The following is a 6,164-nucleotide window of genomic DNA, read 5'->3' as shown; positions in this document are numbered from 1 at the left end:
CCATACAAGGCAATTACCAAGGTTTTCCCACCAGGATTTCATTTCAGACCATATCAGGCTAATAAAACCAGGCAGTTTTATGAGTTTATCTTAGTGGATTCAGATTCTGTTTCCATTAAACACTACAAAGATCACAAAGATCCGTCAGTTACAACCCATTCAACAATCCAGATCCTGAAAGTCTTAACTCCAAAGGCTTTTGCAAAAGATTTAAATTCTTATAAAAAGTTTTTCCAACCATTTGATCCAGTAGGTTATAATTATTGGGATTACATTGACGCATGGACAAGAACTTTCTGGTTCCAAAATAAACTTAACCGACATTCTTGGTTAATATATTTTAAAAAGAATAAAAATTATGACTTTCCAAATTGGTTCCTCCAATGGTGGGATTATTTTGGGCCAATTGAAGAAATCCTTCCCACACCTGTCAAAGAAGGATACAAAATTTACAAAGGCAGGTATCTGCGAGAATCAAGAATTCCAGCAGATCTTAAATATTTCTCTGACTTTGCCCTAGCATGGGTATTCTCATGGCAATACAGATATGGCAAGACAGAAAATGAAGACACTCTCCCTCTGTTGCACAGGTATTCCTTTGTAAAGTGGTGGAACCAATTCAATGCGGAACATGCCGGACCAGAAGGAGTTGCTGAATATTTTGGGAAAAATCCCAAACTATTAAATCTAGCAGACCCAGCAACATTTCAATTCCTTAATCAGAAATCCAAAATTGCAGCATTCTTATCAGGATGCGATACCAAAGAAAAAATGAAGAAAAATCTTCAAGATGTTCTCCTACTATTACAAAACCAAGAAGAAGGAGAATCTTCTAACCAAGATGCCAATATTGAAGAAAATCAAAATGAAGATGATTGTTTCGGTATTGACATCCATGATCTTTAGAAACCGGTACTATAGTGAATAGTTCCAGTCATGAACCGGAACTGTAGTAATAGTACTTTAAATTTTCTTTATAAGGAGGCCTCGACCATATTGTGAGGTACCCTTTCATTTAGCAATACAAGAGAGATTTAAGAGAGAGAAGCTCTGAGAGAAAAACTTCTTGTAAGCCTTCTTCTTCTTTGAGATCTTTCAATAAATTTGCTGTTTCAAAATATTTTCCTCTCTTCTCCCTCTTAGCCGGTCCTGTTCGGACTACCGTCGCTCCGGCTTTCTTCTCTTCTCCCTCCACTAGACCTGTGTTGGTTATACCACCGTTCTAGTTTCTTTATGTGTTAACTGTTTTACATACTGCACTTTTAATTTCTGCATATCATTTAGTAGTCCTGCTACTGCCTACTTTCCTTTCAGTCTTTTAATCTGTGAGTTTTTGTTCCTTTGATCCACTTCGGGTTATATATATATATATATTATGTGAAAAAAATGAGTGATTAAACACTTAATGTGCAAAGGAGTGGATTCAAAGAAAAATCAAGAAGACTAAAGTAGGGAGATTAATTTAGGATAGGAGTATAATAGTCTTTCCATCACCCAAACCAATCAAATAAATAGGAAGAATATAGTAATAAACCCATGATGTTAGGCTTAAGAACAAAATTCCAAAAGGATTATAATATGCGGTAGGGAAGAAATGACGAAAGACCCAATGACATTCTTAAGGATTTCAATATAGTATACTTACTGAATTTGTTATATAGTTATAAATTAAATCACAAGTAAAGGGACTAAAATGTAATCATATATTATACTCATGATGGAGAAGGTGAGATCAAGGCTACAGTTGGCACAGTTGTGGGCCGTTTGTGTTACGTTCAATGACGAACCTTGGGGTGGCGAAGGGGGGATGACCCAATGGCAAAGAGTAGTTCACTGTGACTGGATCACGTCGCCAGCAAACTCTTGTCAAGTTTGACTTGAACACCCGTTACCAAGATTACAGTAGGCCCATTCCTAAATGTCGCCCTTGAGGCGTCTGGTTAACGTTTCAAATTAAATATGTGCTATATATGATAGTAGGGAATGGAGTCCTTTGATTGCCTTGTGATTGATAATTAATAGTAAATTGGAGAAAAGGACATGAGATCCCCATGCATTGCATGAGAACTTGTTAAATAAAGAGAAATTTCATAATTAACCTGCATCATGCATCATCTCATTTCATTTTTTCTCGCTTGTAATGTTATATGATGTTGTACTATTTTCCTATATATATGTTTCATGGCTTGATTATATTATGTGGACTTACCCTTTTCTCCTTGTTTTCTTTTGTTTGGTGTGTTTGTCTACTTGGTGTATTTTGTGTGCTATGTGCAGATGAGCTCCAACATTATCAGAATGTCAATACTCTGAATAGTGGATGACATGTGCATTTACGACGATGCTACTTAGCAGACCATCTGCCAAGGGTTTGCTAGGATAACTCCTGGTTCGGCCACTGAGTTGGGTTGGGAACCCCATAGACTTGCTTGTCGAGATCATCTTTCCCCTGCTGTTATATGTTACTAGTATACCTTTTTCTCTTATTATGCCCAAGACAACCCCAGCTCCTATGGACACTGATGTCCCTACTCCTCCACCAATCCAAGACAGTACCCCTGACTCCCATGTACCTCGGCCTTCTTCCCCTCCTTCTGTTGAACCTGAGTGTATTGACATTTAGGTAATTGAGTCATCTGTCTGACCCCATCTGCCCACTCCATCTCGCCGATTTTCACGTATCGACAAAATTGGACCTTCACACCATAGTCCCTCTCCACTTTCCCATATACCCCCACCTACTCCCGGTTAGTTGGAAGATATAGATGAGGGTCTGCACAGTCTGCCCACTGATCCTGAAGCAACACTATCTTCTTCGCCAGACTCTGATCCCTCAGACGAATACACTCCTCTGGATTGATGTTGTTTTGTATATATGTGTGTCTTCTTTTTGTATGATGGAACTATTTAGTGGCAATAACATGGAATTTAGTAGTTACCTTTTTGGTTATTTTGGGAGTTGTATGATGATATTTCCCTTGGGGCATGATGAAAGTTTGAGACCCATTTTTCTTCCTCTTAACTTCCTAACTACTTATGTACATGATTATGTGTTATAAATTAGTTTATTTCAAATGTTGCACAATAATTTATTTAGTACTTAACTCGCACTTAGATTTATTATGCAGAAATTCCTTACGTCACAATATTAATGGCACATACTTTAAATATATATACATACAAGCAACAAAAATTTTATGTAGCTATGCATATTGACTATCCCATATATCTATATGTATAACATCATGATGAGATATGGCATTTTAGGCATGTGCCTATTATATTTGGGATTGAAGGATTGGATGTTACATCTCCAGCGTCAACCTTTACATTAGGTAATTGTGTTTTCCATTTGTGCATGTCCAATACGACAAAAATACTTTATGTTCATTTCCATGTTTAATGTATTTCAATTCTTCTTTTGCACTACAATGTTGGGTAAGTCATTCTTATGAGCATTGATATTTATTTTATAAAATTTATAATCTCAAACATATATTTTCGATATTGGTAGGTGATGAATCCATATTTTATTGAATTTTTACTAGTCTTTTTATTATTCCTTAATAGAAAAAGTAGACTTAGAAAGTGTAAATAAGATGAAAATCCCATTTAGGTCAAATATCATAACTTTCTTAATTTTTGGTTAATTTACATTGATTTAAATAGATATAATTTGCAATTTTGATCATTTGAATAATTGTGCGAGAATTTCTAGACTTATTTCATAGATTTTTAGCCTTTGAGAAAATTTCAAACCAAAGTGACCACTTGCAGAAGTGATAGTGGACAATACAACAAGTTAGATCCAGAGGACAGACCAAGTGATCACTTTCAGATATGATAGTGGACACTTCAGAGAGCCCATATTACAACAAGCCTGCGCGTAGCCACCATCAAAGGCGAAAGTGACAACTACAGCAAGGGCCAAACTGATGCAGCGCTGCGTATAGCCACTTTCATTCACCATAGTAGCTACACACGTTGCACGTAGCTACTATCAACTATGAACGACAACCACTTCACTATAAATTAATTTTCACATTATTAGATTTTTGCCATTTTTTGGTACACTTTCAGAGCTTAGGTTAGCCTTGAGTGACAGCCAAGGACCCAACCTAGGGTTTGACTCACATTTTCTCTTTACTTTCCTTTGATTTTTACATTCATATCATTAAATTCTCTTTACTTTTATCTTGTATTTGTGAGCTCCATCCTTATGGAAGACTAAACCTTTTGTAATCCTTAGTGAGTTTACTTGGATTCTTGAATCCCTAAGTTATGAATGTTAATACAATTCCTTTTCCTTCATGAATTACTTTTTCTCAATCCTTTGAATTAAATTAATGGTTGAATGAGGGAGACATTGCGTAATTAACCCTAATTCATTTTAATGAGGTTCTAAACTTGGTTTGCTTAATTCTAGGTTTATTTCTAAGGTTGCTTAATCTTGAGGAAAGGGATTGGAGTCCATTGAATTTGCTTAAATTCGTATGAGATTTTAAGGTTGATTCTCGCTTGTTGAATTAACCTAATTTAAAGGAAGAGGAAGAGTGTTAAATGTTTAGAGGAATAGGGATAGAATCATGTGAATGAACTAAGGATTGATGCATCTTATTTATTAAACTTTATAATTTTGTTTCTTATTCTTTATACCGAATTTGGAATCACACAACCCCCCTCCCCATTTAATTGCTTTCATAGTAGATGTTTGTAACATGTTTGATGCATATTCTCAAACAAAGTCATCTGAGACAACCTAAGCTTGCATCCTAGACTACAAAAATTTTTCTGCATATTTTGATGAGGATTGGCGACAAATCTGTGTGTAATCTGAACGATCGTCAGTAGGGAACATTGGGTTATATGCCATCAACACCTCTAATGAGACAATGTATTATATGGATCCTCTACGCAAACTACTAAAGAACAAAACACATATTGAGAACCTATTTAATAAGTAAGTATGCATGCATTTCAATAGTTTATCTTGCATATGTGGTTGGTGAAATGTAACTTACTTCTTTCATCCACTATTATTAGTGCTCTTGTCACATATTGAGCAGAGAGATTATTAGTGCTCTTGTCACATATTGAGCAGAGAGGCAAGTGCAGCTCTCTAGGACAAATATGAATCAAACCTTTTTTAATGTTAACTTATTAGAATAATTTTGCATTAATTCTAGTTTTTATGTTTTTTTCTTCCACATAGAATTCAAAACAATAATGACTATGCATTTTATGTGTGTCTTTTCGTTGGAAATGCTTTGCACCATGGACAAACTACAATCCCATATAATGTAAGAGGATTCTATATCCAAAACCAATATTCATATATATTTTTATTTCTTCATGTTAATTAAGTCTCTACCATTTGGTTTAAATTTAACTTAACTAATTAACCTTTGTGTTTTGTTGTTTTGTCTTCAGTATTTTCCAGAGTTCCAAATCCCAACATTTCCTAATCATAGAATTCATTAAGTGCAAAATGAGTAGTATGCATATATGTACCATAGATATTTAAAGGACATATTAAGAACAATAGATTTTTAGTATCTTTTTTTTTTTTTCATAGCATTTGTGATACTATATTTGTAATAAGCTTAGGCAACTAGTGTATAGATTCTTAGTGGTTTTTTTTTTCACAAATACATTTTTGTTGTACTATTCTTTTACTTTGAGATATTTGTATATATGTTCCTAAATTCATTGGATTTTTTATTAATTTGGTATATATTGTGCAATTGCTTTCATATTTTGGTATATCAAAGGCTCTGTTATACATTTTTATTCTATTTACACTGTTTTATAAGCAGGAACATTATTTATTAGGTATGCTAAATTTTGAAATACTATCATTTTTAATAAGAAATATTCAAATTTTTCTAAGATTAAGAGAGCGGTTAACCAAAAATTGTTCTTAAGAGAACGGTTCCCAAATAACCGCTCTCAGAAATACACTTTGGAGAGCATTTATAGGTGAATTGTTCTCAAAAGTGGACTTTTTAGAGCAGTTATCTGGGAACCGCTCTTATAAGTGTTACATTAGAGAACAGTTAAGTAGGAACTGCTTTCTGTGCTAAACCTTTAGAGAGCAGTTCCAATTAGAAAGCAGTTCCACGTGAAACCACTCTGCAAAGTGTTAAGTTATGAGAGCTATTAAG

The sequence above is a fragment of the Abrus precatorius genome, unplaced genomic scaffold (genome assembly GCF_003935025.1).
Source record: "Abrus precatorius isolate BTA unplaced genomic scaffold, Abrus_2018 Scaffold11, whole genome shotgun sequence".
NCBI lineage: Eukaryota > Viridiplantae > Streptophyta > Magnoliopsida > Fabales > Fabaceae > Abrus > Abrus precatorius.
This window is presented reverse-complemented; position numbering follows the sequence as displayed.